Source organism: Hypanus sabinus, chromosome 1 (assembly GCF_030144855.1).
Source record: "Hypanus sabinus isolate sHypSab1 chromosome 1, sHypSab1.hap1, whole genome shotgun sequence".
Classification (NCBI taxonomy): domain Eukaryota; kingdom Metazoa; phylum Chordata; class Chondrichthyes; order Myliobatiformes; family Dasyatidae; genus Hypanus; species Hypanus sabinus.
This window is the reverse complement of record NC_082706.1, coordinates 115277937-115287414: the sequence shown is the minus strand read 5'-3', so window position 1 is coordinate 115287414 and position 9478 is coordinate 115277937. Positions and strand designations below refer to the sequence as shown.

At 40.4% G+C, this 9478-nt stretch overlaps 1 long non-coding RNA gene across 1 annotated transcript in view; it reads left to right on the top strand.

Moving 5' to 3' along the window:
* Positions 1–4442: 4442 nt before the first annotated feature.
* LOC132396958 (uncharacterized) overlaps positions 4443–9478 on the top strand; it is a 32162-nt gene continuing 27126 nt past the window's right edge. Inside the window, exons 1-2 of the long non-coding RNA XR_009513198.1 lie at positions 4443–4637; positions 7171–7310. This is a non-coding gene — a long non-coding RNA (uncharacterized LOC132396958). The remainder of the gene's footprint in view (positions 4638–7170; positions 7311–9478) is intronic.

Here is a 9478-nt window from a genome sequence, read left to right as displayed (position 1 = left end):
TCGGACCTTTCTCTCTCTCTCTCTCTCTTTCTCAGCGCTTTTGCTCTCTCTCTCTTTCTTGGCTGCTTCCAGCTGCTTTAACTTAATTTCATGTTCCAACCTTAATTTCTCCAACTCTAACTGAGCCGTCCCACTAGCTGGTACCTCTTCAGGGATATTTTCCAATACCTCAACTACAAACACATTCTTCTCGATGTAATACTGAGTTATGGTCCTTCACACCTCCCGCTTTTTCATTGACGACCTCACCTCTGGGAGGTTTAACCCCTTCGCCAAATTTGCCAAGTCTGATTTGGTGGCCGCCTCTAGCGCCTCCAGAGTCGGGTTTTATATAAATTCATCCACATCCATCTTTTCTGGTTTCCCGTCTGGCTACCCACGTACCAGATCCAAGTTTGGACTTACAAGCCCGATTCACTGGCTCCCCAATTTGGTTTCAAATCCTGGACGAGCCCCCAATTTTGTTATGAAATTCCCTTAACTGGATCACTTACCAGCAAAGATAGCGAGGTCCGTTGAAGTCTGATGGTACTATTTTTAAAAGTCTTTATTTATAAAGGGGCACAAAATAAGATTAATACAGACATTCAGATAATATACGTCGTCAATACTCAATCTAAAAATGTGGGCATAATAATAATCATCAATTAAGCAATAGCTCTATCGTTCGTCTAGGGGATATTATATTGTCTGATGGAAAGATAAAAGTCACTGTCCTTTCAAGCTGCAGCACTTTGGGTTTAAGAGAGAGACGGTTTGAAACTTGCCCGGGTCTTTTATGAGGCCAACCAGTTGAGTTGGGGGGAGTTGGTTCCCCGTTGTTAGTTCCAAGTCATTTTCAGTGGTACCAGCCACCAGCCCCCAAGCAAGGGAACCGAATGCATGTGGCTTCCTTTAAATGGCTTCCCGCTATTAAGGGATCGCTATCGTTTCTTCTGGTGCGTCTGAAGGGGTTGTTCCCCCAGACCCTCTTTTATACTTCCTCACGGGGTCTCCGATGTCAATCAGGTTGGGGTGATGCAATCACTCAACCAGCTCACTTTGCCCGAGGGCTTGCACGTAGCATAGTCCCCAATCCACAAACGTTGTCTCCAGGAGACAATGGCCATGTCTCTCTCTCTCTCTCTCTCTCTCTCTCTCTCTCTCTCTCTCTCATTTCCTGGGTCCTCTGACCCAACCCAATAATGCTCTTGTGACTCTCACAAAGGAGGGGACTACCCTGCACCCTTCGGCCCCTCAGAGCTGTGGTACATTCATAACAGTATAGAGTATATTGATTGGTTGCATCACAGCCTGATACTGGAAGCACCAATGCCCTTGAATGGAAAATTCTATAAAAAGTCGTGGTTCATCACAGGTGAAGCCCTCCCCTTAATTGAGCATCTCTAAACAAGGCACTGTCGTAGGAATGTAACAGGCTTCATCAATAACCCCCGCCACCCAAGTCAGGCTCTCTTCTCACTGCTACCATCAGGAAGAAGGTACAGGAGCCACAGCACACTCAGCACCAGGTTCACTTCACTCAACTTCATTCGCCCCATCACTGAACTGTTCTCACAATCTATGGACTCACTTTCAAGGATTCATCTCATATTCTCAATTTTTATTGTTTTTTTTGTATTTGCACAGTTTGTCATTTTCTGCACATTGATTGTTTGTCTGCCCTGTCGGGTGCAGTCTTGCTTTGATTCTATTATGGTTCTTGGGTGTGCTGAGTATGCCCACAAGAAAATGAATCTCAGGATGTATATGGTAACATATATACACTTTGATAATAAATTTACTTTGAATGTCAGAATGCCTTATAAATGATCCTTCTACCAAGCAGTCCTGAAAACAATGGCTGGAATGTATCCCCTCCCCAACATTTGTATTTTGTTTTATCTCTGGGTCAGAATACCTTGACCTTAATTGTCACTTAAAAGCTCAAAGCTATAATAAGCCCATAGTTCAACCATTCCCAAATGTAGACAACATGGACATTAAACATAATGGTTAAAGCCTATTATGTTAAGTAGATCAAATTCTGCAGCATTATGTTTGAACTTTCTGCAATACAGCACCGCTCAAATAACGCTTGTTCTGTCAATATTTTATCACACTCCTCAAAATGACACAAAGCTTTACATAGAGTGGTTATTTCAAAATACTGTGGCTCCGTGGTTGGAACTCGAAACATGAACCAAGTGTTTTGGAAAATTGGTAGCAAATATCTTTAATTGTGATTCCTTTAGATACCTATCATGATTTCTACTCATGTTTTATATACCATCAGTGGTGTAAGATGCTTAACATTTATCAAAGTTCAAAGTAAATTTAATATCATAGTATGCATACCAAATACAACCTTGAGATTTATTTTCTTGCAGGCAGCCACAGGAAAATTAAAACTATTAGAATCCATGAAAAACTATACATAACAAAGTAGGAGTCCCTGAAATTGATTCTATGGGCTGTGTAGACAATTCAGTGTAGAGGTGAGGGAAGCCATCCATGGGGGTCCAAGAGCCCAAAGTTTGTAGGGTAATGAACCTGATGCCATTGGTCCAAGACTCCTGCACCTTCCGATAGATGGTAGTAGTGAGAAGAGAGGGAAACTGATCAAATGCAGGCAGATGGTTCATCTTCTGCTCTTAAATTTGATGCTTTAATCTGGCTTGAAGTCCACCCCAGCAATGGATAACCTTCATAGCTTCAAGAAAGTCAAGTTTGTGTGCATTCCTGAAAGTCAACTTTGCCCAATCTTTCAGGAGACGTAGAATTGATGGTTTGTGCAGACAGTTCAAAAGTGAATTTCTTAAAGGGAAATTAAAGGTTATGGGTTGTAGGCAATCTAATAGAATATTAGTTCTGTGAGCTGCCCACAAAATGCCGTATATATCACCAGAGTCATCTTGGTTTATTATGTTAGAGCCGGTGTTACACAAAGAAACAAACTAAACAAATAAAATAATGTAAGGTACTGATACCATGTCTTGATTGCAAACGTGCATAACATTCTTTTACACAACACTCTGTAGGTTATATTGGGACATTGACAGGATGTACAGCTGGGCTGAGCAGCAGCAGGTGGAACTCAATCCAGTAAAGTGTGAAGTGTTACACTTTGGAAGATTGAACTTGAAGGCTTGACTACAAAGTTAATGGTAGGAATCTCCGCAGTGTGAAGGAACAGGAGGAGTTTGGAGTTCAGGCCTGTAGATCCCTCAAAGTTGCCGTGCAAGTTGATAGGATGGTTAAGAATACTTATGGAGTGTTAGCCTTCACTAGTTGAGAGACTGAGTCCAAGAGCCATGAGGTAATTGTTACAGTTCTATCAAACTCTGGTTAGACTACATCTTGGTATATTGTGTTCTGATCTGGTCACCTCATTATAGGAAGGATGTGGAAACTTTGGAGAGAACACAGAAGTGATTTACCAAGATGCTGTCTGGATTAGAGAGCATATCTTATGAGGATAGCTTGAATGAGCTAGAGCTATTCTCTTTGGAGCAAAAGAGGAGGGATAGAGGTGTACAAGATAAGAGGCATATATTGAGTGGACAGCCAGAGACTTTTTTTTACCTGAAATGTCTAATACAAGGGGGCATAATTTTAAGGTGATTGGGAGGAAAGTATAGGGAAGATGTCAGAGGTAGGTTTTGTTTTACTCAGAGAGTGGTAGTTGTGTTGATTGTGCTGCCAAGAATGGTGGTAGAGACAGATATATTAAAAACATTTAAAAGACTGTTAGATAGTCTTGCAGGTGATAGATAAATGGAGGATTTTGTAGGAGGGAAGGGTTATAGACAATAGACAATAGGTGCAGAAGTAGACCATTCGGCCCTTCAAGCCTGCACTGCCATTCTGAGATCATGGCTGATCATCTACTATCAACTACTACTATCATCTACTAGGGTTAGGTTGATCTTGGAGTAGGTTACAAGGTTGGCACAACATCAAGGACTAAAGGGTCTGTTCTGTGATGTACTTTTCTATACTCTATGTTCTGACATAATACTTTATTTTCATAATGGATGCCATTTCTATACTGACAGATCTACAATTTTATACTAGTAACTATGCATATTGTTTAAAACCCACTCATAGGTCTTATAAGTAATAGTAGAAAGATAAGCCTCTGTCCACCTCAATTTCTGCCCAAATCTTATTCTCTTAGGACTTTTAAAGGAAATGCATCAAAATTTTTTAACAGGAAATAAACTCATTAATAGACTATTGTGGCCATCAGTGTCCCCTTAAAAACCTAAATATAATTTTTTTAAAAAGCAAAATATATTCCTTTTCAATGAAACAATAGCTGATTTGTCTTAAAGCTACTATAAGCTGCTGTCACTGACTTGGTTCTTACTCTATTCACTTTATCTCCTCCTCTCTCTCCCCTTCCACCACCCTGCCCCCATTATTATTAGGACACCACAAAATAGTTTTTTCAGTCCTGATGCACCATCAATAATTCACTCTGAGAGGTAAAGGCGAGATATCAGCTTTTATTAACTGGAAGAAGGAACAAGCAGTGAGTGACCACCATACTACATCCTGGAGACTGAGAGGCCGGGCTCAGGCCTTGATCGCCTTTATACAGGGGTCTGTGGGAGGAGCCACAGGAGCAGTCAGCAGGGGGCGTGTCCAGACAGGTATATGTAGTTCACCACAAGTCCTCTCTGTTTTCATTTCAGATGTTTAATATCCACAGATCTATAATCTATAAATTCAGTTAAGAACATTCATCCAACCCACCACATTTATAGACAATTGAAGTTTTTTTGTTTAAAGATATTGATCAAAATTTCATCAATAAACATGTACTAATTTTCAAGGAATTATTGGAACACAGAAATTAATGCATGGCAGGAAGCCATTCAATCGCATTGTGTCCACATCAGCCAACGGTTGAGTTATCTTGGTTACACCCACTTCCTAGTTTTCAATCTTACAATGACTTTTTTCCTCAGCTTCTCACTAATTATTTCATAAATTAAATCTATGACTCTGTTCTATTAACATACAAGTTCTTCTAAAGCAAGCTGCTGATTACTGATAGCTGACTTGATCTTTTTAAAATCTTTTTGTTGTGTAATCTCAATGCCATGTTCCAATCTAAAAATTTTATTTGCGAAGTAGTTGTATGTAACCTTCTCAGGAAATAATCAAAGGGTTTCTTATTCTCCACATCGTGTGAGCACTTTGCCAATGTCATGCCTGTCTCCAAGGGCTGGAGCATCCCCACCAAGTTGCCACATTTCTAGAACCATGTTGCTGTACCTTAGTTGTAGTTAGGTCACAATCCTGCAACTCCATACTCAACAGCAGGAACACCTTCACCAGAAGAGATGCAGTTTGAAGAAATTTGCCATTCACCACCTTCCAGAGATGACATTTCTGATAATGCATACGTCCTAAAAATAAATAAATATAATGCCAGCCTACACCTACATGCCAGACCTTTCCATATTCATTAGGGTGGGGAACATAAGTATTTCTGATCCCTGTGGCAACTTGTAAAGGAGGAAGTCCTGAAGAAACTCAACAAATCAATTTATTTAAAGCGTTGGAGATATTGAGAGAATATAATGCTAGCAAATTGTTATTATTCGGAATGTACTGCCTGAAAGGGTGTAGATACATGTTCAATATTAACTTAGAGGGAAGCAAAATTTGTACATAAAACTAGAAGATTTGCAGAGCGTTGAGTAAAACCAAAAGAATGGGATGAGACACCAATGATGATGCACTCAGTGGCCTCTTTGCTGAATGATTCTATAATTAACCTTTTTTTGCTTCTTTGCTGATTGGTCGAATGATTGGCATCCATCTGTCTCAAAGGACAATGGGTGATGATGAAGATCATCATCACAAGCCTGGGCGGGAAGTATGGAGATCCTGAATTGCCCAATCGTCAAGATCACTCTCTTGGTCTCACCGGAGTAGTCCAAAAAGGAAAGCTTATGAAACAATACATTTGTCACCAGCTTGGCTGCAGGAGCTGCCAGAAGGATGTTCAATGATATCCAGCTGCCTTAGTGGCTCCGCTCTGGATTTGTCTGGGTTTACTCCCATAGTCTTTGTCTCTTCTGAGGCTGCCCACAAGGAAGTGGGGTTATTTAACCATAGCTGGGGATCTGGTTCACGAGCACCAGAGTGTGTCCATATTGGTGGGCTCCTGTACTTCATGTGCAGGGACGATACCTCCTCCCTGTCCTTTGTAGTTTAGCCTGAGTCCATAAGTCCAAAAGTTTCCATGTGTCACCCACAAGGAGGCACTACATGAGGCTTGCCTTTGGAGAGGCTATATACTGGGCAGAGATAGACTTACACATTCAGCTCTCCTTTTTGCAAGATTGCTAGCCAGTGGTGGGAGCTGGAAGTGAGAGCAACGAGCAACTAAACATGTGACAACAGCCATTTTGACAGCTTTGCTGATTAACATGCTGTGTATGTATTGTATTCAGAATCAGATAGTTGGAGCACAGAATTTCTTGTACTTGACTATAATGCTTTATGGATTATAACTCGCAGCATTCCAACTATATCAATTTTATTAGTGAGACTTTGCTGGATGAAACTGAAGACCAGTATTATGTAGCTATACTTCAGAAATACTACCTGTGAATTGCTGTGGGTGGTCTTCATCTAACCATGTTTTCACTGAAAGGAGAAGAACTGAGCTTTTTAATATACTTACGCTAGGTTAAAAGGTGGTGAAATGATAATTAACTGATTTGAAGTTGCTTTTATAAAAATAATCAAAAGCTATTTATTAAAATTTAATGAACATCCCCATCCATTGCATTAGACATGGTTTCCTGGTACAGAATTTCAACTTGAGCTTTCAGCTGAAGAAAGTAAGGACAGAATTACATAAATACAGGCAACACACACAAAATGCTAGTGGAACGCAGTAGACCAGGCAGCATCTACAGGAAGAAGCACTGTCGATGTTTCGGGCCAAGATCCTTTGTCAGGCCTAACCCCAGATATCTGCAGATTTCCTCGTGTTTACATAAATACAGTCATGGTTTGTCCCAGATTAGAAGTTGCAGCACAGCTAAAAGATTTTTTAGGTCAACACATTAATGGACATGCTTTTCTGTTTATATTAATGCTGCATTCTACCATCTAAGCTGATGAAGAAACTTTTCTGTTCTGTGTCTTCATTTGAATTCATAGGACCCTTGGGAGTTAGAAGATTTTTTATGTTAAGAACTCAAGATGACACAAAGTAATAAAGGTGATGTTGCATTGTGGAAGGTGCCAGTATTTGGATGGAATGTTAGCTGGAGGGCTCAACTCTGTTTTGAAGGTTAAAGGTAAGTAAATAGGATGACGGTGGGCAAAAGCAAAATGGAGTATGTTTAAAAAGTGTGGGGAATGATATTCAGGTTGGTGGATGGGGCATCATTCAGGTAGGTTTACTCTGCCTATGTGATGAGGAGCTATCAGACCTATTACAGTTATTGCAGCTGCATTGATGTGGTTATGTGCACAGTATTCCATCATGATCCTACTTTGCTGCAAAGTGTCAGGAGGTGAGTCCTTTGCAGCAGGAAACACACCTGCATTGGTGGCTACTATCTTTATGGCAGATATAATTTGTTTGCTGGTCAGTGGTGACTGCAGGGCATTAATAATGAGAGATTTAAGAATGTTAATGCACTTGAATTCAAGGTTAAGTGGTTAGATTTGATAACGTTGAAAATGGTAAATGGTTACTGGCCGGCATTTTTATGATCCAGTGTCACTTACTAGCATAGCCTGAATGTTATCTAAATTTTGCCTTATGGAAATATGGACTTATTTCATATTTCCATAAGGCAAAATTTAGATAACATTCAGGTTATCTGAGGAGATGCAAATAGAAATGAACATTGCGCAAACATCACTAAAAATCCCCACTTCTGACCTCAGGGATGAAAGTATGAAGTGGCTGAGGGTGGTTGGGCTACAGCAGGGGTTCCCAACCTTTTTTACAACATGGTGCAATACCATTGAGCAGGGGGCTCATGCACCCCAGGTTAGGAATCCCTAGGCTAGGGAATTCCTGAGGTAGAATCCTGAGACTGAGGTAATTGACCTCCAACAAGTAACGCATAACTTCAAACACTGGTGTATTTTCCTCTCGCTGGCCATCATCTTCAGTTTTATTAGGATGCCCTGATGCTATCAATAGTCAAATGCTGCCTTGATGTCAACAAAAGAAGTCACTCCCATTTTATCACTAGAATTAAGCTCTTTGATCCAAATTTAATGATGACAGCTGGAGCTGAATGGTTCCGGCAAAACCCAGGCAACAATCTGCTGGAGGAACTCAGTGTACCGAGTAGCATCTGTGGAAGCAAAAGAATTGTTGAAATTGAAACCCCATAGGAATTTTGTTTTGAATCCCTACAGGAATTCAGCATTTGCAATCTCTTCTGTCTGGCAAAATGCAGACTAAGCATCGGTGACTCAGCTATTGCTCTGTATTTACCACTTGATAGTGATGTAGACAACAACTTCCATCACTTTGTCGATGATTGACATCAGACTAATTGGATTTCTCCTATATTTTTACACACAAGACAACACTAGGCCATTTTCCAGATTGTTAAGTGCATACCAGTGTTGCAACCCCTGTATACTGTGCACCTAGCTATTTCTTGATAAAAGAGAAAGGTAAAGATTAGCTTTATTTTTCACATGTATATCAAAACATACGGTGAAATGTGTCATTTTGCATCAAATCAAAGCAGCAAAGATTGTGCTGGGCAGCCTGCAAATGATGACACACTTCTAGCACCAACACAGCAAGCCCACGACTCATAAACCCTAAATTGCACATCTTTGAAATGTGGGAGGAAACTGGAGCACTCGGTGGAAACCATGTGGCCATGGCAAGAATGTACACATTCCTTATAGGTAGAGTCAGAAACAGAACTCTGATCTTACAGCTGATTGTGTTGAGCGCAATGCTACCGTGCAGCCCACAGACTGAATGAAGATGGTCCAACAAACGTTTCTAATCAGCTATCTCAGGAGCCAAGCTGATCAACATTGTTACCAATGTTTTGTCCTTGCATTTGTCTGCTTAGCTCTATTGCATTGCTTAATGCTTGTAACTGCTGAGAAAGGTTCAAATGACCTCCATAAAGTCATTCCAATGGCTTTTGAAGCAGTAAAAATATTTATTACATGAACTTCCATGTTTCAAATGTATCCTGACACCATTTTATGCCGTTTTTGAAGTAGTTTATAAGGTACAGATTATGTACACAGACACAATGTAAATCAAAGCATAGATATATTAAACAGTAACTGCATTATAGACCCTCTGGCACACACTAACAAAGCTGCTTTGCATGTTGCTTATAGCGATAAAGGCAGTTAGTTGCCCAGCTTATCCACGCAATGGAATGCATTGCAGCATTTTCCTTATAGACATTGTGGTCAAATTTGACTTGAGGGGATGCAGCCAGTGCAAAAATCACTCCCTTTTGCA